This window comes from Giraffa tippelskirchi, chromosome 1, assembly GCF_054371585.1.
Source record: "Giraffa tippelskirchi isolate mGirTip1 chromosome 1, T2T-mGirTip1v1.2.pri, whole genome shotgun sequence".
Classification (NCBI taxonomy): Eukaryota; Metazoa; Chordata; class Mammalia; order Artiodactyla; family Giraffidae; genus Giraffa; species Giraffa tippelskirchi.
Genome location: NC_137275.1, coordinates 134,020,660 through 134,045,050, shown reverse-complemented (window position 1 = coordinate 134,045,050; position 24,391 = coordinate 134,020,660). Strand labels below are relative to the sequence as shown.

The window sequence follows — 24,391 nt, the reverse complement described above, 5'->3', positions numbered from 1 at the left end:
AAAAACATCACTATTTCATCTGACACGTTCTTGCAAATAGCACGGACTTTAAAAACCATGAATGTGATGAGTCTTTAAACCTACACTGTCTATAATTTTAAAATGCTATTAGGGTAAACAGATTGAAGGATAATAGGTATATAGACAACTATGCCTCACAAAATGCAAAAATTAATTTGAGAAAGGTTTATCACCATGGCATTCGATTATCTTCATATTTCTCTCAAGTCTGAGAGAAGGCAGTCCAACAATAGCCTATCATTGGTTAAGATTAAGATTAGCTTTGAATATAATTATTTTCATTCAGAGAAACACTTTCTTTATCCTCCACCCAGACTCCTAATTCAAGAAGGCAAATAATTCAAATTTATGCAAGTATGGGATTTTAAAAATGATAGTATTGGAGACATATACACTTTCAGGTACTTCTGGCATAAGAAAGGTCACACATATGCTAATATACTAATTTACATCTTAAGCTTGAACACTGGACACTGTTTTCATAGTGGTGGGCAATTACTTTTTAACATAAGACTAAGGAGTAATGAAAATGCTTCAAACTTGTATTGAGCTATTAAAAGTATTACTATATTTCTAACATGATGTATGGGCTTCACTGGTGGCTCAGTGGTAAAGAATTCCGCTGTCAAGGCAGGAGATGTGGTTTGATCCCTGGGTCACCAAGATCCCCTAGAGGAGGAAATGGCAACCATTTTCAGTATACTTGCCTGAAAATCCCATGGACAGAGGAGCCTGATGGGCTATAGTCCAAGGGGCCACAAAAGAGCTGGACACAATTTAGCGACTACAACGTAACAAAATATGATGTATAATTATATTGTTTTACAATCAGAAAATAAATAGAAGTGATCCTTTATGAATTTGCTAGAATGCATTCTCTGTATGTCCTAGCTAGTCCTCACTAAATGGGTTATTTCTATAGTACACTGGTGACACAACAAAAATGACAAAAATAACACTTATTACTTGCACATGACAACTTTTTTTCCATCTAGAGGAAGAAGAAATACATATAAACCAAAATTAGCATGCTAAAAAAGGTGTAGAAATTAATAAATGACAGCAAAGAGAAGAGACCGGAATAATGTGGATGGGAAAACTGCAATTTAAAAGTATGTTCTAATACCTGACACATCAAATAGCAAACATGGAAACAAATATTAAAATGTCTTTCTTTTAATATGAAATGACAAAGTTAAAGATAAGACCCAGCCTTACAGAAAAAAGCAAGTTTAATCACTAAATGGAACTCAAGCTAGCTCTAGTAAATTCCTGTTTTTTTTGTTTTTTTCTTTAATGTTCAGGGAAAAAATTACTACTAATAGATTCATGCTGGGATAAAAGTATGCTAAACTGTTAGTTTCTACACTTCAGAGGACAACATCAAGGATTTATTTTTTTTTAATTTTCTGACAAATATTTCCAAACAAGTATTGGTATTTTATTATCCAACATAGTATTTTATCTGTTATTTTATGAATTGTTCATTTACTTTGCATATTTGTAGACCATTTTTACATCTAATGCCTAAAATTTACTTTAGTTCTGGACATATTTTACAATTGTTATGGAGGCAAATCAAATATCTCTGAAAACTCCTTATTTTTTACTAATTAACTATTTTTTTAGGACATATAAAAGACATTCTAATGGGGCTTCCCTGGTGGCTCAGTGGTAAAGCGTCTGCTTGCCAATGCAGGAAACAAGGGTTTGAACCCTGATCCAAGAAGATCCCACATGCTGTAAGGTAACTAATTCTGCACTCCACAGCCACTGAGCTCTTGTCCTGCAACTACTGAAGCATGCGCACCCTAGGGCCTGGGTTCTGCAACAAGAGAAGCCACCCCACCGCAAGGAGAAGCAAACACTGCAACTAGAGAGTAGCCTCCCACTCGCCACAACCAGACAAAATTCTGCAGAGCAATGAAGATCCAGCATAGCCAAGAATAAATAAATAAAATTAAAAAAAATCTTAAAAAATATACATTCTAACTTGAATTAGTCAAGACTTGAATTGTGTGGTGCTAGAGCGAGCGGCACTGAGGTGATACCCCACGTCCAAGGTCAGAGAAACCCTGGTAAGTCAGTAGGTGCTGGAGCGGCTGTGAGGAGATACCCCATGTCCAAGGGCAAAGGAGAAGCACTAGCAAGACGGTAGGAGGGGCGATTTGCATTCAGAATCAAACCCAATGCCCGCCAGATGCTCAGAGGGCTCAAACAAACCTTGTGAGCACCAGAACCCAGGGACACCACAGAGACTGAGACAAACTGTGCTTAAGCATCTCCTGGGGAGGTACGTCATGCCTCCCTGTCCATCACCAACTCCTGGAGTTTACTCAAACTCATGTCCATTGAGTCGATGATGCCATCCAACCATCTCATCCTCTGTTATCCTCTTCTCCTCCTGCCTTCAATCTTTCCCAGCATCAGGGTCTTTTCAAATGAGTCAGCTCTTCCCATCAGGTGGCCAAAGCATTGGAGATTCTACTTCAGTACCAGTCCTTCCAATGAATATTCAGGACAGATCTCCTTTCGGATGGACTGGTTGGATTTTAGGACGGACTGGTTGGACCTCTTGGCAGTCCGAGGGACTCTCAAGAGTCTTCTCCAACACCACAGTTCAAAAGCATCAATTCTGCGGTGCTCAGCTTTCTTCATCGTCCAACTCTCACATCCATACATGACCACTGGAAAAATCATAGCCTTGACTAGATGGACCTTTGTTGGAAAAGTAATGTCTCTGCTTTTTAATATGCTATCTAGGTTGGTCATAACTTTTCTTCCAAGGAGTAAGCACTTTTTAATTTCATGGCTGAAGTCACCATCTGCAGTAATTTTGGAACCCAAAAAAATCACGTCTGACACGGTTTCCACTGTTTCCCCATCTATTTACCATGAAGTGATGGGACCAGATGCCATGATCTTAGTTTTCTGAATGTTGAGCTTTAAGCCAAATTTTTCACTCTCCTTTTTCATCAAGAGGCACTTTAGTTCTCCTTCACTCTCTGCCATAAGGATGGTGTCATCTGCATATCTGAGGTTATTGATACTTCTCCCGGCAATCTTGATTCCAGCTTGTGTTTCTTCCAGCCCAGCGTTTCTCATGATGTACTCTGCATATATGTTAAACAAGCAGGGTGACAATATACAGCCTTGACGTACTCCTTTCCCAATTTGGACCAGTCTGTTGTTCCATGTCCAGTTCTAACTCTTGCTTCCTGACCTGCATACAGGTTTCTCAGGAGGCAGGTCAGGTGATCTGGTATTCCCATCTGTTTCAGAATTTTCCAGTTTGCTGTGATCTACAGAGGCAAAGGCTTTGGCATAGTCAATAAAGCAGAAATAGATGTTTTTCTGGAACTCTTGCTTTTTTGATGATCCAGCAGATGTTGGCAATTTGATCTCTGATTTCTCTGCCTTTTCTAAAACCAGCTTGACATCTGAAAGTTCACAATTCACATATTGTTGAAGCCTGGCTTGGAGAATTTTGAACATTACTTTACTAGCGTGTGAGATGAGTGCAATTGTGCAGTAGTTTGAGTATTCTTTGGCATTGCCTTTCTTTGGGATTGGAATGAAAACAGATCTTTTCCAGTCCTGTGGCCACTGTTGAGTTTTCCAGATTTGCTGACATATTGAGTGCAGCACTTTCACAGAATCATCTTTCAGGATTTGAATTAGCTCAACTGGAATTCCATCACCTCCACTAGCTATGTTCGTAGTGATACTTTCTAAGGCCCACTTGACTTCACATTCCAGGATGTCTGGCTCTAGGTGAGTGATCACACCATTGTGATTATCTGGGTCGTGAAGATGTTTTTTGTACAGTTCTGTGTATTCTTGCACCTCTTCTTAATATCTTCTACTTCTGTTAGTTTCATAACATTTCTGCCCTTTATTGAGCCCATCTTTGCATGAAATGTTCCCTTGGTATCTCTCATTTTCTTGAAGAGATCTCTAGTCTTTCCCATTCTATTGTTTTCCTCTATTTCTTTGCATTGATCGCTGAGGAAGGCTTCTTATCTTCCCTGCTATTCTTTAGAACTCTGCATTCAAATGGGGATATCTTTGCTTTTCTTCTTTGCTTTTGGCTTCTCTTCTTTTCCCAGCTATTTGTAAGCCCTCCTCAGACAACCATTTTGTTATTTTGCATTTCTTTTTCTTGGGGATGGTCTTGACCTCTGTATCCTCTACAATGTCACGAACCTCAGTCCATAGTTCATCAGGCACTCTGTCTATCAGATCTAGTCCCTTAAATCTATTTCTTACTTCCACTGTATAATCATAAGGGATTTGACTTAGGTCATACCTGAATGGTCTAGTGGTTTTCCCCAGTTTCTTCAATTTAAGTCTGAATTTTGCAATAAGCATTTCATGATCTGAGCCACAGTCCACTCCCGGTCTTGTTTTTGTTGACTGTATAGAGCTTCTCCATCTTTGGCTGCAAAGAATATAATCAATCCGATTTCAGTGTTGACCATCTGGTGATGTCCATTGTAGATATCAACACATGCTGATGGACTGCATGTGTTAAAGTTTATATATATAAATGTTGATCAGTTTAAACTCTTTATCTACATTTGTAAGCTCAGTAGGATTAAGGAAAATCATGTTTTGTGATTGTAAGTGTGTGTAAAAATTTTGTGAGTGTGTAAGTGCATGTGTTTATGTGCATGGGGACATGCAGGAACATACTCACAATAAATTTTAGTTCCGCACAACTCTTCAGTTCTTACAGACTTTAATTTGTTTGGGTCACTGATGCAATTATTCCACAGCTATTTTTAAGTTATTTTTTAGGAGCACTACTTTTCTTTTCAAGCGTTCCTGGTTGTTTTAACTGCTGTTATGATCTCTGATTTATACAACTAGTACAAAACTAAATAAATCAAATGAGAAAAAAATAGGTTAAAATTTCTATATAATGGTTCAAATAAAATAAGGAGGATTATACTTACTCCTTAATAAATCAAAATGCACCTATCATGTAACAATCATTATACTCACTATTCTAAAAGCTATTACACAATTTTAAAGCATAACTGCTACCATGATAGGTCTTACAATTTAACTCCAAAAACAAGGATACATAATAATTCAATTCTAAATTCTGAACTCTATATATAATAATTCTAAACTATGACAAAAGTATAATAGCAACACAGGGAATGGAGAGTTATTACATTGCTGGATTAAAATCATTGGTAAATAGTTATTTGAAAGATTTGGAAATTTGTTCTTTAGAGGGAAGAAATGTTAATATTTATGTTTTGTATCTTTGGTAATCTTCAGTGGTGGTGCTAGTGTTAAGTCGCTTCAATCGTGTCCAACTCCTTGCTGCCCCTCGGACTGCAGCCCCCCAGGCTCCTCTGTCCATGGGATTCTCCAGGCAAGAATCCTGGAGTGGGTTGCTATTACCTTCTCCAGGGGATTTTCCCAACCCAGGGATCTAACCTATGTCTCTTTGGTCTCCTGCACGGGCAGTCTCATTCTTTACCACTAGCGCCACCTGGGAAGCCCTGATATCTTCAGGCAAAGTGCGATAATTAGATATTTAACAATCATGCACAAACACAAAGAGCAGAGGAGGAATCTTGCTGTGATAGTCTCTGTTTCTTTAGTTCCTGCATCAATTAACAAAATTTGCAATGCTTTGGTAAATCTCAAGCATTACATTAATTTGAATATGCATATCTTGAGCTAAAACCAATATATAGTATTAATTTATTCTAAAATGGATATATTATGAGTTATGCCTCATGGTTCTATTTTTTAAGGGCTTCCCTTGTGGCTCAGCTGGTAAAGAATACACGTGCAAGGCAGGAGACCTGGGTTCGATCCCTGGGTTTTTCCATAATTCCATAGATTAGTTTTTATAGAACTGTTAAGTCCAATTTTATATGTAGTATTTTGCCATTTCATTATCTAAGAGCAAGAAAATAATATTTAATGTATCAAACAAAATATATTAAATCACATTAGAAATTATAGTTAATAAGTGATCAAATAACAGACATTGTTTAGTGACCATTACAAAATGATCACTAAATCACTTTTATAAACCAGCTATTTTGCTAGGCATCACACATACTATAGCCTATTTTTTCCTCACACAAGTATCAAATTTGAAGTTATTATATGCAAAGGAAAAATCGGGAAACAGTTTCAAAGTATTTAAAAAACTTGACCTATTAATATGAAAGCATGGTTTATATCCTGTTTTCTTGGACTCCAAAGCCTGTTATACAGCAGAACAAAAGTAACATATTCAGATTAAAGTTTAGTGTTTAAAAAATAAAAAATCTTAAATGTTAATGTTACCAGATTATTTTCTAGATCCACTTCTTCTTTGCTGTCTTTTTGGCAAAGTATACAAACAATTTCCTCATGGCTTCAATTAATTTTATATATTCAACTCTGAATTATTTTTTAAATTCAAATCCATAAAGCAAACTGATCTCTCAACTTGGAGAAATCTATTACTTGATATATCTATCACTGAATTAATTCCCCCAAACTTGCTCCTTTGGTATTGATACATCATTCAGTAATTCTACACCTCATACATTATCCAAAGAGGAAGCCATGATATCAACATTGTCTTAATTGTCCACTGTTTTCACTGTTAATTCTAACTCCTGTGTATCTTATTAATCCTTTTCATCCTCTTTATGACAACAGCACTACCCTGTAGGTCATTAATACTTATGACTGAATTAAAACAGTTTGAATGTAATTCTGCCTACCAGGAATCCACAATGAACTCAGAATGACCTTTCTACAACAAAAATTAGATCAAGTTACCTCCAGCTTTAAATGTTTTCAAAATCTCTCCATGTCCTTAATAAAAGCTCAGTTCTTTACAAGATTTGCAAGATTCTTCATCATCTGGCTCAACTTTCAACTTACTTTTTATTCCGACCTAAATTACATGCTGAAACTATATTTTGTGATAGTCGCTCAGTCGTGTCTGATTCTTTGTGAACCCATGGACTGTAGCCTGTCAGGCTTCTCTGTCCATGGGGATTCTCCAGGCAAGAATACTGGAGTGGGTTGCCATGCCCTCCTCCACAAGCTATATTTTACTACTTTTAAAACTGGAATATGCCATGATCTCTCTTCTCTGCGTTCTTTGACATATGACAGTTTTTCTACCAGTGTGAGACCTTCTTGCTGCTTATTTATTGTGCTGCTTTCCCACTGATACTACCAATTTTTTTTCTTAATTGGTGGTTTACACTTTTTTTTTTGGGGTGACACTGCATGGCACAACTCTGAAATGGGCTGAATGGGCTACAGTCACGCTCTTGTCAGGACTGCACTGCTTTAGAAAGTTTTAGTACAGAATTTCCTTGCCTCCTTGAAACTTCCAGGGCCTGCCTGCAGGTCCTTAGCTTGTTACTCTTTCTATCCCCAAGCCAATATGGCTGGTACAGTGCTGTTCATGTCATTTCCTTCTGACACTGAGGATCCTGCCTCCATCTTTTACTTACTAGAACTTTTGTAATTACATAGGTCCACCCAGATAATCCAGGGTAATCTTCCAGTCTCAAACTGCTTAATCATATTTGCAAATTCCCTTCTTTCCACGTAAGGTAACACGTTCATAGATGTGCAAGATTAGGATGGAACATCGTTAGGGGTCATTATTTTGCCTACAGTATTGATTCTTGAATTTCCAGATTAAAGGTAAATTCTCCCCCAAAGCTCCATGTTAGAGTTACATGACACTCCTATATGTTAGCATAACTTCTTAGTTGTTTTTACCAGGCAAAAGTAAACAAGACAATCACTGACCCCATGCCGTTTATAATCTACTGAATTATAGAGAAGATTAAATAAATATGTACACAATGTCAGGAATTTGGGTCACTACTGTATTCCCAGTGACCATCAAAATTCATTTCATCTAGTATGTTTAAGTATCCTAGATATTTAAATGTTTTGAGTGAATGAGTGAATAAGTAGAAAGTACATTTTCTACTTAAATATTTTTAATACACCTCACAAAGCATCTTCTAATCATTGATTTTATATGTATCTGTAAAGATTTTTTTTTAACCAATATCTCATCCAGCCTTCAAGTCTTGTTTACACTGTTTTCATTCTCTTTCTCTAGAAAAGGTATGCATTACCCAAAACACTGATGACTTTGTACATCTAACTCAGAAAAAAAAAATTTAATTAGGCAAAAACAATCTTCCTGTACAATCTTTTATATACTCCTATATTCTTTCTGTATACTTGCAATGAACAACCTTGAAAATAAGAACACGTTTCATAGTAAGATGAAAAAGGAAAGGAATAAAAATGAGGCATACACTTAACAAACAAAGCAAAAATCTTGCATAATATGAAAACCACAAAATATCTCAAGAAATTAAATGATATCTAAATAACTGGAGGTAAATCCATGCTCATGACTGAAAGATTTATCCTGTTAAAATAGCAACACTCCCCAATCTTATCTACAAGTTCAACACACCCCCCATTACAATGCCAGATGACTTCATTATCGAAACAGACAAGCTGATTGTAAAATTCATATAAAATTATAAGGAACCAGAAGAGCCAAAACAACTTTGAAAAATAAAACACAATATATGACCTCACAGTTTCCTACTTCAAAGATGGTAATCAAGACAGTATGAAACTCAAACTGGAACAGAGATAAAATTCAATGGAGAGAAAGAGATCTCCCACAGGCCATGAGAGAGAGAGAGAGAAAGAGAGTGTGTGAGAGTGAGTGTGTGCTCAGTCATGTCCAACTTTTTGTGGCCCCCTGACCCTGCCAGGCTCCTCTTTCCATGAAATTTCCCATGCAAGAATACTGTAGTGGGTTGCCATTTCCTACTCCAGGGGATCTTCCCAATCCAGGATAGAACTTTCATCTCCTGGGATTCCTGCATTGGCTGGCAGATTCTTTACCACTAATGCCATCTGGGATGCCAGTTAAATGGACGAAAACAGAAAATCCACACACATATGGCCAAATGATTTTCTACAAAGGTGCCATGACCATCCCAAGAGAAGAGTCTTTACAACAACTGAGAGTGGGACGACTAAATAGCCCCATGCAAAGCATCAAGATGGGCCCTTACCTTATAACTTATTTAAAAATTAAATAAAAATTGAACCAAGACCTAAATATATGAGCTAAAGCTATAAAACCCTTTGAAGAAAACAAAGAAGTAAATCTCTTTTACCTCAGATGTGGCAAAGGATTCTTAGAAATGAACACAAAAACAGGGGCAATAAACAAAACAGAAAAACTGGATTAATCAATATTAACAACTTATTGTTTCAAAGGTGCCATCAAGAAAGTGAAAACATACAGAATAGGGAAAATATTTGCAAGTCATTTGTCTGATAAAGGACTGTATCAAGAATATATTAAAAAAAACTTTTTATAACTATAATAAAAACACAAAACAATTAAAAGATGAATAAATGATATGAATATTATTAATATTTCTTCCAGGCAGATATACAAATATTTGGCCACTAAGCACATGAAAAGATGCTTGACATCATTAGTGATCATAAAAATGCAAGTTCAGAACACAGTGTGATATTACTTTGTATGTGCTAAGATAAAGTGTTATAGGAAGATAACAATGTATGATGGTGAGAAAATAGAGAAATTGGAACACTGATACACTGCTGGTGGGAATATAAAATATCACAGCCACTTTGGAAAACAGATTGATATTCTTCTCATGATTAAAGGTAGAGTTTTCCTATGGCCCAGCAATTCTACTCCTGAGTATATGCCCAAGAGGGATAAATATATATGTCCATACCAAAAACTGCATATGAATATTTAAACAGCATTATTCATATAAACAAAAGGTGGAAACAACATATATCCATCAACCACAGGATGAATAAACAACATATGGTATGCCCATACAATAGAATATCCAACTATAAAAGCAATGAAGTACTGATATATACAACACAAATGAATCTTGAGACTATATGGTAAATAAACTAGTCAAAAATATCACAATTTTTATGATTGCACTCACATAAAATGATTAGAAAATAAAAATATAGAGACTGAAAAATAAATAATTGCTTAGAGATGGGTATATTTAGACAAAAGGATTAAAAAGATGATAGTCACAAGATATGGGGTTTCCTTTTGAGGTGATAAAATGTTTTATAATTGACTGCAGGTTACTGCACATATCTGTGAATATACTAAACACACATACACACACACAAAAAATGAATTGCAAGCTTTGAATCAGTGAATTGTATGGCATGTGAGTCATATCTCAATAAAATTGTTGAAAAATAGTCAACTAATACATATTTCATTGTATAATAGAAGCAAAAAGGCCTTTAACATTTTATCTCTCAAATGATAAACAATAAAGGAGAAAAATACACGATAATCCTAATATTTAAGGTAAATATATTTTTCTAAAGCACTTAGGTATTGCTTTATTTGCTCAATGCCTGTAACATCACCAGTATCTTCAAACAGACAAAAATGGAGAACAGTTTGGAAAATTCCCTGAGCAGATGAAACCAGTTTAGTACTATAAACAAAATTTATAAGCTTAATTTAGCTTATTTTGCTAGATTAACATGACCTGGGTCACTTTTTATTTATATATCTTGAAATCATAAACAAAACTAAAATTATTTCTCAAAATCTATTTGACACAATCATCATTTCCTATCATTTAAGAAAATTCTAGTATTACAACCAATCTCTTTGAAGGACAGTCACTGCCTTCTCACTATAAAAAAATGCTTAATAACGATATACCCCTGAGCCTCATTCATGTTTGGTTTGAATGCTTCTGGTTCACAAACAATCTTTTTGTTATGTGCACAATAAGCTTTACTAAGAACTGCTTTGGTGATTCATTGGTTTTACCCTTGTTATTTCTGAACTTTAGACAGTGCAAATATAGTGTCCCTTAGTGATGGTCAAAAGCTCTCACATAGGTGTTTGGAAATCAATTTCCGTTCCTCTTTTACTAAATGATACACACTTATACCAAGCTGATACACTTATGTGAAGAGAGACATTCCAATTTGTAGCTCTTTTATCTTTGTGCCTCTAATACTCCTTCTTTTATTCCTATTTAAGTTAATACATTACTTTATTCTAGTTTGGTTTATATATGCATTATATATATAATGAAACATCATAAATATCTTGAGAGAGTAAGCACAGTGCAAAGTTATTTCAATGGAACCAAGAATAAAGGTCTTCCCCAAGAAGAGGGAGAAAATATGGAACTTACTTGTCACAGGTTGATTTCTTTCAGAAGCAAACTCTGAAGCAGAAAGCAGGAAGGAGGCTGTGTTCTCTTGGGGTCATCAGCCGTGGATGAGGAAAAAGGAAGTTGAACCAGAGGAAGACATCAAGCTGCAAGGCAGTTTTAGTGGAAGGGTCCAGTCATCACTGCAGCGAGTACTGAGGATGGGATGACCTATCCAAGTGGTTCCAGGACTGGATGAGAAAGCAGGACATTTTTACTCCTGTAAGCAATCACTGGATATGGACCAATCAGAGGCAGGGTCACAACCTTTGTGATAATCATGTTTAGTTGAGGCAATCATGAAGCACGATGGTAGTAATCTCTGGTAAGAGCTGACAGCTGAGTGCTGGATGCCAGCAGCAGTCACAACAGCTGGGATAAATGGATCGCATCTCAAGACCATAACCCTGTTAAGAGAAATATTATCTTAAATAATATGGTATCTAAATTAATACTTAATAAGCTAATTATAAGCAGAATGAAATAAAGCATAAGAGCACAATAACTTTACACACAATTTTTTATTTTGAAAATGCATCTGTCAATCTTATTATTGAGCATATGAGGTCCTATTTTTTTTTTTCCATTTGGCTGCTTTTCGGACTTTTATCGTTTGTTTTTTTAGAAATTTTCAGTGATTTTTCTAGACTTGGTTTTTTCTGTGTTCATCATATTTGGGGGTGTGGAACTATTCTTAAATCCTTGGTGTCTTTTATCCCTTTGCCCTGCCTCATTCCACTCAGCTCAATCTCCCAGTACTTTAATTAGGATAACTGTCTTTCATTTTTGTCTCAAATGTTTCTTATGCTCTTATCTCCATTTTTCATCCATTTTTCTCTTCAGGTTGTACTGACCTATGTTATACTTTACTGATTCTCTTTTTGTTCATCCAATCTGCTGTTAAAACCATTTACGGAGATAGCAATCACTATATTGTATTTTCTTTTTTCTAATTCAACTGTTATCTCCTATGTATGAACTCTCCTATGAAAATTTTGTCTTGTTAGGTACAGTTAGTTATGGTTGTTTTAAAGTTTTTAATAACACAGTCTTGATCGTATGTGCATCTATTTTTGTTGAATTTTTTGTGTTGGTTTTAAATAATTTAGTACTATATTTAGATGTGTCTGGTAGTTTTAGATGTAATAGTAGTCACTGTATATAAAAAAATTTTTTTTAGAGGTGTAGCTTTTATCTTCCCCTAGAAAGGATTTAATATTCTGCTGACAATTATGTGTACTAGGATTCAGACTTCATAGGGACTGGCCTATTTACAGTTTATTTTTATTAGTAGAACTTAGTTTTTTAGGGGACTCAGCTACAAATCTAAAATATTCACTAGAGCTACTCATACTGGGTATGGCATGTACTCCACATTTTAAAACCCAAATACTACAAGACAATCAAAAATTCTAATTAGTTTTCAGGATTTTTAGCTTCAGGTTCCTGTTTGCCTTCCTGGCCTCTTAGTCCATGCAAATACATATGAAAATGCTTTCAGAGGACACATGGCATAGACTATTAAGCTAATCTCTTTGCTGTTTTTTTTTTTCTTTTTTCTTCTTCTTCAGAACAGGCACCCCTCAGCTTTTGCTCTGTCTTAGAATCTCTGAACTTCAGTGTTGTGTTCTAATCCTGCTGCTGCTGCTGCTGCTAAGTCACTTCAGTCGTGTCCGACTCTGACCCTAGGATACCACTAAAAGCAATGGGTTGCTACTTTCTTCTTGGACTGCTCTCTGTTGCCTACAGATAAGCAAAGGGGGAGGGTGACAGTCAATGCTTAGTGCAACTTACTAAATCTCCCACTGAAGAAAATCAATCAAGCAATCAATTTGAGCTTTCCGTGAGACTAGTAAAAGGGTTTGCGATCTACCCTGGGCTTTGAAGCAGAAATAAGCAATGCAAAAAGGTAGAGAACACAGGAATGGAAGTCACAGCAACAACCAGGCCACGGAGTCACATTATGTCCATCACTTTTGGCAGCACTGCCATGACTCCCTCACAGATGATGTATCTAGTGTCCCTAATACTGAGGCTGCTGAATCAAGTGCTCAGAGACCTGAGCAGTTCTGTTCTTGCTAGGTTGATCCTATGGCATGTTTTTCTCATGGTCCTGATGATGAGTAGCCTTTAAACTACTCAATATTTTCAGCATTTTAGTGAGATATCTAGTAAAGTCTCAAGAAATTATTTTCTGCTGTTTGTGCAGAATGAATTATATTGCATTCAACCACTGTATACTGTCACCAATGATGTTTACAAGTGTTTCCCAGCACTCCTCATACTTTCAGGTTGCTATCCATTGAATAAGTGAAAAAGTATATTTCATTATTATTTTAAATTTTATTTAATTGAAATGAGTAAACACAATCATAATTTTGTGTTTTTTTAAAAACAGCCATAATGTATTGACTGCTTGATATGTGCCACTAGTTTCTGTTTAACTTCAATCTTCCCATTTAACACTTACCAACAGTAACACTTCTGGTGTAGGTGCTAGCAGCATTTCTATTGCATGATTGAGGAAACAAGTGTTTAGAAATACAAAATGACTTGCCTAATATACTATGACAATTGAGTTTGGAGATCAGATTTCAAGCCAAGTAGTGTGGCTGCAAAGCCCATGTGTTTAAGTAACATGCTTCAGCACTTCTACTTAATATTGATATAAAATATTTGCATTTGTTCATTTGATTGAGTTAACATTGTCATATTTTTCCAATAATAAAACAAGGCTGAGCATTGAAGAATTGATGCCTTTGAACCCTGGTATTGGAGAAGACTCTTGAGAGTCCCTTGGACTGCAAGGAGGTCAATTCTAAAGGAAACCCGACTGCTGAGCACTGAAGAAACCCTGAATATTCATTGGAAAGACTGATGCCAAAGCTGAAGCTCTAATACTTTGGCCATCTGATGTGAAGACCTGACTCATTGGAAAAGACCCTGATGCTGAGAAAGATGAACGCAGGAGGAGAAGCGGACAGCAGAGGACAAGATGGTTGGATGGAATCACCAACTCAACAGACATGAGTTTGAGCAAACTCTGGGAGATGGTGAAGGATAGGGAAGTCTATTGTGCTGCAGTCCATAGGGTCAACAGAATTCTATGTGGCTTAATTTGAATCAATAAATGAGAAAATTTTGTCATGCAAAAGTAAAGAGTTTTAGTATTTCTTAAATATTTAGCCAGCTTGACATCTGATTTTTAAAGACTTTCTTGAATCATATTTATAGTATTCACTCACTTCTAATAATTTCTAACCACTGATTGTGATCTAAATTGACAACCATGATTTTTGAATGATACAAATGGATATAACAATATAGATTTTGGAGACATTTTCTAAATGCAACTTGGCATATACTGTTAATTATTTTTAGGCTTTAAATGGTAAACACCTCTATTCTGGAATGTGATGCTGTTCTAAGGAGGAGTGAAGTAGTTTGTTTTTAAGTGAAATCTGTCTGTTGCCTCATTAGCTATTATATTGGCAAAATGGGATATTTTTTAATAAATACGTTCCTTACTAAAAACCTGAATCACACTCAGAGGAATGGAACCCCAAAGAGGTCCTTAACCCTGACTGTAATAAAGGATTTATAAGCAGTGCTATAAAGGTCTCTCAAAGATTTAACATAGCTAGCCTAGTTCCTTAGAGTAGGCAAGTACATAGGAACTTAAACAAATGTCCTAGTTATGAAAAATGGGCTTCAGGCAGCTTGAGTACCTCATATATATCTCTCTAAGGTTTAAGTATCAACAAAGTCAGAGTTACTTGAGGTCCAAGAACTTCTAAGAGATACTTAATATCTGCCATCATCAGTAAGTTGCAAGATAATAACCAGAAAAACAGCAAGAGATAAGATATAGAAACATAAGTATGCTCAAACACAGGATGTACTTATGGGAACACAGAGAAAATAAAACACAGAGCTTCATACTTGTTTTGTAGAGAAAACAGGACATGAGAAAGCCAACTGTTAGAGTTTAACTCTCCTTAGTTTGCAGTCCCTTTCTTTATCTACTGTTTTGTTCCATACTCAGATTTCAGCTATTCTGTACCCCATGTAGCCCCAGCATAAAGAATTGGACCTCTGGGAAATGACAATTTTCCACAAGAGCAATTTTTATGTCAAAAAGACAACAGAAATATGAGAAGAATGGCTGTTGCTGTTACAGTGTGTCCTCAGGATTATAAACTACATTATGCAGTCATGAACTTCTGTATTAATGTCATTTAACCTCTGGCAATATTAGTCTAGAGAGGATCTTGTGAAGGATGGTACATTAACTTTAAGAAGTGATGGGCTGTGATATTCCTACTGTGATGTGGAATGGCACAGGCTGAACTTCAACACAGCCTTCGAAAGGCAAATTTCCTTTCTACAGGGCAAACATAATGTGGGCAGAACAGTGAATTCAGATAGCTCAACCTGTCCTTTGAACAGGAACACATAATGGTGCAATTTTTTAAAGAATTCTATAATATAGCCCAATTTCCTGGTTTCTGACCACTATCTTTTTAACGCTTTCATCAATCAATTCATTCTATAAATATATACTAGGAGGCTAGAATGTAAATGTTAAATATTCAGTTCAGTTCAGTTCAGTCTCTCAGTCATGTCCGACTCTTCGCGACCCCATGAACCGCAGCACGCCAGGCCTCCCTGTCCATCAAAAACTCCCGGAGTTTACCCAAACTCATGTCTGTTGAGTCGGTAATGTCATCCAACCATCTCATCCTCTGTCTTCCCCTTCTCCTCCTGCCTTCAATCTTTCCCAGCATCAGGGTCTTTTTAAAAGAGTCAGCCCTTCGCATCAGGTGGCCAAAGTATTGGAATTTCAGCTTCAGCATCAGTCCTTCGAATGAACACCCAGGACTGATCTCCTTTAGGATGGACTGGTTGGATCTCCTTGCAGTCCAAGGGATGTTCAAGAGTTTTCTCCAACACCACAGTTCAGAAGCATCAATTCTTCCGCACTCAGCTTTCTTCATAGTCCAACTCTCACATTCACACATGACTACTGGAAAAACCACAGCCTTCACTAGAGAGACTTTTGTTGACAAAGTAATGTCTCTGCTATTTTAATATGCTGTCTAGGTTGGTCACAACTTTCCTTCCAAGGAGTAAGTGTCTTTTAATTTCATGGCTGCAATCACCATCTGCAGTGATTTTGAAGCCAGAAAAATAAAGTCAGCCACTGTTTCCAATGTTTACCCATCTATTTGCCATGAAGTGATGGCAACGGATGCCATGATCTTCGTTTTCTGAATGTTGAGCTTTAAGCCAACTTTTTCACTCTTCTCTTTCACTTTCATCAAGAGGAGCTTTAGTTCTACTTCACTTTCTGCCATAAGGGTGGTGTCATCTGCATATCTGAGGTTACTGACATTTCTCTTGGCAATCTGGATTCCAGCTTGCGCTTCATCCAGCCCCTCGTTTCGCATGATGTACTCTGCATATAAATTAAATAAGCAGGGTGACAATATACAGCCTTGACGTATTCCTTTTCCTATTTGGAACCAGTCTGTTGTTTCATGTCCAGTTCTAACTGTTGCTTCCTGATCTGCATACAGGTTTCTCAAGAGGCAGATCAGGTGGTCTGGTATTCCCATCTCTTTCAGAATTCTCCACAGTTTATTGTGATCCACACAGTCAAAGGCTTTGGCATAGTCAATAAAGCAGAAATAGATGTTTTTCTGGAAGTTGCTTGCTTTTTCGATGATCCATCGGATGTTGACAATTTGGTCTCTGGTTCCTCTGCCTTTTCTAAAACCACCTTGAACATCTGGAAGTTCACGGTTCACGTATTGTTGAAGCCTGGCTTGGAGAATTTTGAGCATTACTTCACTAGCGTGTGAGATGAGTGCAATTGTGCAGTAGTTTGAGCATTCTTCGGCATTGCCTTTCTTTGGGATTGGAATGAAAACTGACCTTTTCCAGTCCTGTGGCCACTGCTGAGTTTTCCAGATTTGCTGGCATAACAAGTGCAGCACTTTCACACCATCATCTTTCAGGATTGAAATAGCTCAACTGGAATCCCATCACCTCCACTAGCTTTGTTCACAGTGATGCTTCCTAAGGCGGCTTGACTTCACATTCCAGGATGTCTGGCTCTAGGTGAGTGATACACCATTGTGATTATCTGGGTCGTGAAGATCTTTTTTGTATAGTTCTTTTGTGTATTCTTGCCACCTCTTCTAAATATCTTCTTCTTCTGTTAGGTCCATACCATTTCTGTCCTTTATTGAGCCCATCTTTGCATGAAATGTTCCTTTGGTATCTCTAATTTTCTTGAAGAGATCTCTAGTCTTTCCTATTCTATTGTTTTCCTCTATTTCTTTGCATTGATCGCTGAGGAAGGCTTTCTTATCTCTCCATGCTATTCTTTGGAACTCTGCATTCAAATGGGAATATCTTTCCTTTTCCCATTTACTTTTGGCTTCTCTTCTTTCCCCAGCTATTTGTAAGGCCTCCTCAGACAGCCATTTTGCTTTTTTGCATTTCTTTTTCTTGGGGATGGTCCTGACCCCTTTATCCTCTACAATGTCATGAACCTCCGTCCATAGTTCATGAGGCACTCTATCAGATCTAGTCCCTTAAATCTATTTCTCACTTCCTCTGTATAATCATAAGGGATTTGATTTAGGTCATACCTGAATGGTCTAGTGGTTTTCCCCATTTTCTTCAATTTAAGTCTGAAACTGGCAATAAGGAGTTCAAGATCTGAGCCACAGTCAGCTCCCAGTCTTGTTTTTGCTGACTGTATAGAGCTTCTCCATCTTTGGCTGCAAAGAATATAATGAATCTGATTTTGGTGTTGCCCATCTGGTGATGTCCATGTGTAGAGTCTTCTCTTGTGTTGTTGGTAGAAGGTGATTGCTATGACCAGTGCATTCTCTTGGCAAAATCTGTTAGCCTTTGCCCTGCTTTATTCTGTACCCAAGGCCAAATGTGCCTGTTACTCCAGGTATTTCTTGACTTCCAACTTTTGCACTCCAGTCCCCTATAATGAAAAGGACATCTTTTTTAGGTGTTAGTTCTAAAAGGTCCTGCAGGTCTTCATTGAACCTTTCAACTTCAGCTTCTTCATCATTACTGGTCAGGGCATAGACTTGGATTACTGTGATACTGAATGGTTTGCCTTGGAAATGAACAGAGATCATACTGTCATTTTTGAGATTGCATCCAAGTACTGCATTTCGGACTCTTTTTTGACTATGATGGCTACTCCATTTCTTGTAAGGAAATCCCGCCCATGGTAGTAGATATAATGGTCATCTGAGTTAAATTCACCCATTCATGCCCATCTTAGTTGGCTGATTCCTAGAATGTCGACATTCACTCTTGCCATCTCCTGTTTGACCACTTCCAATTTGCCTTGATTCATGGACCTAACATTCCAGGTTCCTATGCAATATTGATCTTTACAGCATCAGACCTTGCTTCTATCACCAGTCATATCCACAACTGGCTATTGTTTTTGCTTTGGCTCCGTCTCTTCATTCTTTCTGGAGTTATTTCTCCACTGATCTGAAGTAGCATATTGGGCACCTACAGACCTGGGGAGTTCATCTTCAGTGTCCTATCTTTTTTCCTTTTCATACTGTTCATGGGGTTCTGAAGGCAAGAATACTGAAGTGAATATTTACTGAAATAAATATTATTTCCCCACAAATTCTAGACACAAATAGTTAGCTTTAGATGTAGCTTCTGTAAATTACTGAGATAAATGAAAAACATCACTATCTGATTGGATCAAGGGGTAAAGGCAAGCACTCCTCCTGGGGAGAATAAACACTAAGGTGATGGGTGGGGAAAAAGAAGAAGACAATGAATATGGAACTGAACTCAGATCAAAATAAAACCCTTGCATTCTGGAACACTGACTTGACCTTTGCAGTTTGGCAACAAGCAGAGGCTAGAAGGCAGTGGGCAGACTTGAAGAAAACTGGAAGAGCAGTACAGTAAATGCTTCTGGAAGGCAGGGGAAATGTGACCATTTTTAGATACTTCATACTAGTAAAACACTTCTAAATGTTCCTTGAGATATCCTGGTCATAAACTAACTTTTAAAATCTTCTTCTGCTCTTGCTTTTCCTGCACTTCTGCAATTTATTTCAAAATTGGTTAAAACAAGGAGGCTTTAATTTGCTTCAGAAATAAAATCCTTACTCTTCTATTTTTATCAGTGCCTTTTGACCTATTTTGACCTACATGACATCTCAGTCATCTCATACTTTTAACAAATACTCCCCTTCTTAATTTTTATGTCCTAGAAGCAACTCAAATGAATGTGTCCAAAGTTTGTTCAAAATGAATATTTCTAAAACCTATTACATTTTCTGTGAAAGTATGTACCTCCTGATGTAACCCAAACCTGATGAAATGTATCTGCATTTACTGGTTCCATTCACATATTCTAGAAATGTTGGGAGCCGTTCTGGAACTAATGCCGGATGACAAAGTCACGGCACCACTCAAGAAGAAATTGCAAAGCGGTTTCTCTCCTGGATTGGAAACTTCACTCCTTTCTGTTTCTATGCTTTTGTTGTGGCTAACTCTGTTTCATTTTTTTATGGCTGGAGTTGGAGAGGCTTCCACGATGAGGTCATGAGAGTCCAGGAAAAAGAAAAATGATCCCTTGCCCCAGAGAAACATTCCAAAAATGATCAGACTTACTGAGGCCCCTGACTGGTGGGTCCCTAACATTCAGCCAGGGAATAAGGCCATGATCATTTGGAAAGCAAGCCCTAAGCCTATTGTGACCTGGCCTCATGAGGAGATTGTTATTGATGACTGGAAAACTTGGGTCATGTATCAGGGAAAATTACAGAAACAAAGCCAATTGCATTTTCCCCTCAGAATCTAAGCATAAACAGAAAAGACATATATGAATTGTATTGTAAATAGTTTCTAGGTAAACTGCAAAAGACTTGTCCCTGCCAGAAATAGCCTTGTGTTATGTGGGTAGATGGTAAACAAACCATCACTGACAATCGCTATACTCAGAAACTTTTGCCCTTAGACACCGCTATAGTACTTATTCACTGAAGCAAGACGCTGTACTCGCTGTAGTAGCAGGCTGTACAGAATAAGTAAATGGAATAATATGATTCATAGACTATGTTTTAGTAGAATAAAAATAGGTTTTGGGGTAAACATGTTACCAAAATGTGACAAAGGATTAGGAAAAAACTTTTAACACATCTTAGAATCAGGGGATGTTGATCTGAACGGAAAAATATTGTAAGAGTCATTATGTAGAAGAACATGTGCTATATAAGTAGAAACTAAAAGCAATAAAGATTTTGTCCTTGGACCAATGGTCTTTGGGCCATCAAAAACTCTCTGTCTCCTTTCTTTTCCTTTCGCTGATGCCATTCATCCCTTGGGCCCCCTGGACCAGCTGGAGCGGGACTCCAGCATAGAAATTCAATGAAACTCCATGTATTACTAAGTATGTTCTAAATATTTCTCTGCATACCCTCTTTTTGCTCCATCCCTTGTGACTTGGTGCAGACTTTCAGCATTTCACACTTAAGTAAGTACAAATTTCCAACCGGGCAGTTCGATAAAAGTTGTCCTGCCACATGGCTCATTTCCCACCATGTGATTCACATGATTTCTGTCTGATTCTATAAATTTTGCACAGAAACTGACTAACCACTAGTTGTTTCCATGATGTAGTCAACACTTATTAACTTAGCAAAATAAAGATTCTATTTTGATTCTTCCTAGCTGTTTCTGTTTCTTCTTTTAAAGATTCAGTTTTTGTTACTGTGGTTTATGAGCAATCTTACCTACTATATAGTAAGCTTTTTGTAGCTTTATCTAGGTATAATTGATATACACAAAACTGCACCTAATTATTATATATAATTTGATGAATTTGGACATATGCTTGTAATACCATCGCTATAGACAAATATCCATGGCCTTCCAAAATTTCCTCGGGTCACTTTGGCCCCCTCCACTTCTTTAAACCATCTTCTGCTACAAACACTCCCCAATGCAACAGCAATAATAATAATCTGAAATACCTACTATTTTTGATTGCCTTCTGTCAGGCACTCTAATAAGTATTTTACCAACATTTCCTACTCAAAAGGAGTTTATAATCTAGTGGATATACTTACCCTAATTTCATAGCTGAAACCGCAGTGCATCAATTTAGTGAGTGACCAGAGACTACACAGCAAGCAATTGGAGAACTCAGAATTGAATGCAGGTAATTTACTTCTAGAGTCCTTAGTTGTACATCACTGTTTGTACACTGATTTGTGGTTCTTTGAATATCTTTTTTTTTTAACAATCATATGATTTTTTCATGTGTTCCTCCTGATAAGACATTACTGTAGTTGTACTTACACCAAACATTCATAATTGAATTCAAAAACCTTCTCTAAAAAGTGTTTTTTTATTGCCTGCCTCATTCATACTGAGATCTATGCAGATATCTATTGCAGTCGCTAGTAATTGTGAGAGCAGGAGTGCCAAACTTTCATCTCATATTATATGGTAAATACTATCTAAATATTTCCTGAGTTAATTTAGCAAATGATTATACAACTTTTACAGAATCATGTTAACTTATTTATATCACATACTTATTAACCATCTTCCTATATATTCTCCAAAAACCCATTCAGTCCTTTTCTATACAACTAGATAATTCTTACAAAGTGTGAGTCAAATCGTATATTTCCAGTTTAATATATATGACACAAAATTTTTACTGCTCATTTATAACAAAATATGAACTACTTACTCGGTCTTTTGAAAATGACAGAACACGGTCTCTGCCACTTTCTCACCTCCTCACACCTTTCATCACAAGTTGTAAAATACTACAAATAAATTTTACTCTGTTATTGGGAAATTAGGGATGAGAATGACAGGGAATATACAGTCATGGAAAAAAATGATGTTTGATCTTTTTTAGGCAAAGAATCAATTTAAAAGTGATGTTAACAAGTACTGACACAATAAAATATATAGGAAGTTCTAGCTCTTAAAGGCTTAAACAAGTATTCAAAATAAGGACCATTTGAGAGGAAATATATTCTTCTATTTCTCTGTGTTAAAATATAATGCTTACAGCTTATGGAGGAATTTAGACAAAAAGTAAGAAATAGTAAAAGAAAAGAAAAGTATGATCCTAAGGAATCGTGTTATAAAGATGACTTTAAAGTCTCTATATTCACGTCTAAAAACATAAATTAGAACAAATAATTCTCTTAATAAGAATGATAAGACTATTTTCATTTCAAATCAATTATTATCAAACCAACACAACATTGTAAAGCAATTATCCACCAAAAATAAATTTTAAAAAAAAACTGAAATAAAAGTAGAAATTTCTATTATCTGGAGACTGGGCTGAATTACCAGTGTGGTTATTCACAGTAACTAATTACTATCTAGTTAATTACTATGACTAAAACTGATATGCAAGTAGTCCAACTTGTGAATAATTGTTTCTATATCTTGAGAGGAGCTGAACACTTCAAAGGACTGACAAAAGCTTCCATTAGTTAGTGTCTGCAAAGTGCTCCCTAGGAGTCAAGTCTCAGACTTTGGTGAGATGAAGTAAAACCTCACCTAGAGATGAACTCTGAAGCAAATAAAAAATAATACAAAGAATGTATATAACAAAACAGAAACAGACTCACAGATAAAAGCTAGTGGTTGCTAGTGGGGAGACAGTGGAGGGAAGGGGCAAAATAAGGGTAAGGGATTAAGAGGTATAACTACTATATATAAAACAGATAAGGAACTAAGGAACATATACATATCATACAGCACTAGGAAATATAGCCTTTATTTTGTAATAGTTATAAATGGAGTATAATCTATAAAATATTGAATTACTATGTTCTAAAACTGAAACTACCATTATACATCAACTATACTTAAATAAAATAATGCTAATTACTGTATTAATATCTTAGACATTATAGTAATCATTGAATTAATTAATTTGTTTTATTTTTTAAGCCAACTTTTAAAACTTATTGACCATATATCTGTCTTTTGTTCATGTAACAACTCCTATTACCCCTCTATAATTGTATTTGGCAGAAATATTTGAGAAAAATTAAGCAATCAAAATTTTAAAAATCATCAAAATTGTTAGAAAATCTATTAGTGGATTCCAATTAGAAGTTTATTTGTAGTCTTCTTGACTTATTTCATTAACCTTTCCTTTGTCTTCACCTTATTACCTTCTGCATCTATGCTTTGCTATGTGTTCTCAACATTTGCATCTAAGCCCAGATTTCTTTTATCATAAATGTAGAATTTTAACATGAGCTGAAAGGATCCTTGTTTCCCAAATTGTTTCCCTCTCCTTTTCTATAACACATAACTGAATAGTGTGTAAATGCAATTTTTATAGAAAACATATTGCTCAAACCTCAATAGATAACTGTCAACAAGGTCAAAACAGACCAAAGTTTCCATTCAAGCTCATCTCCCCATTTGTGCCTACACAGAAACCTATGAATCCATGGCAGTCAGTTCCTTATGCTCTGAAGACATCATAGCTATTCAGTTTTTTAGGTCTTAATATTTGCCTTCCCCTGTCTTGCAGTAGTCTCCTACTTCACATATCCAGGTCCTATGTGCACAGCTTTATTCAAATCTAACTCTGACTCATAATAATGTCTTCTTTCTCTGAATTTATAGTACATTTTTCTATGCCAAGTAGTTGGCATTTAAATAGGCTTTGCTTGTTCCATCTATGTGACTGTTTCCTTATAACGTTTCTTGCATTTTAAAGCACTTATCTTTAACTAAATCTATTTCCAGGAGTTTATCAATTCAGAGTTTACTTATTTGTATTCATTCATTAAACAAACATTATCAGAAATGTAATATAACTTTGCCAAAATGTCTCTTGAAAATTCAAAGATAAAACAATCTCTTTCCTACTTTCTGAGAGCTCACAGTCTAAGAGTAGAGACAAGAAAAAACAGATAATCATACTGCATTATACTTCCTTGTCACAGAGAAATGCATATATGGGGTAATTAATGACTTTCTACAGAGAGTAACAATTATTAGAGTCCTTATTTCCA

The 24,391-nt window shown here is 36.2% G+C and overlaps 1 pseudogene across 2 annotated transcripts in view; it reads right to left on the bottom strand.

Annotated features, from left to right (window-relative positions):
• The window catches only part of LOC145509217 (protein CFDP2 pseudogene), an 837,797-nt pseudogene that overhangs the window by 602,264 nt on the left and 211,142 nt on the right, over nucleotides 1–24,391 (bottom strand). For both annotated transcript variants that reach the window (XR_014055918.1, XR_014055919.1), the window contains one exon: nucleotides 11,289–11,713. The product of XR_014055918.1 is annotated as a protein CFDP2 pseudogene, transcript variant X1 (transcript). The remainder of the gene's footprint in view (nucleotides 1–11,288; nucleotides 11,714–24,391) is intronic.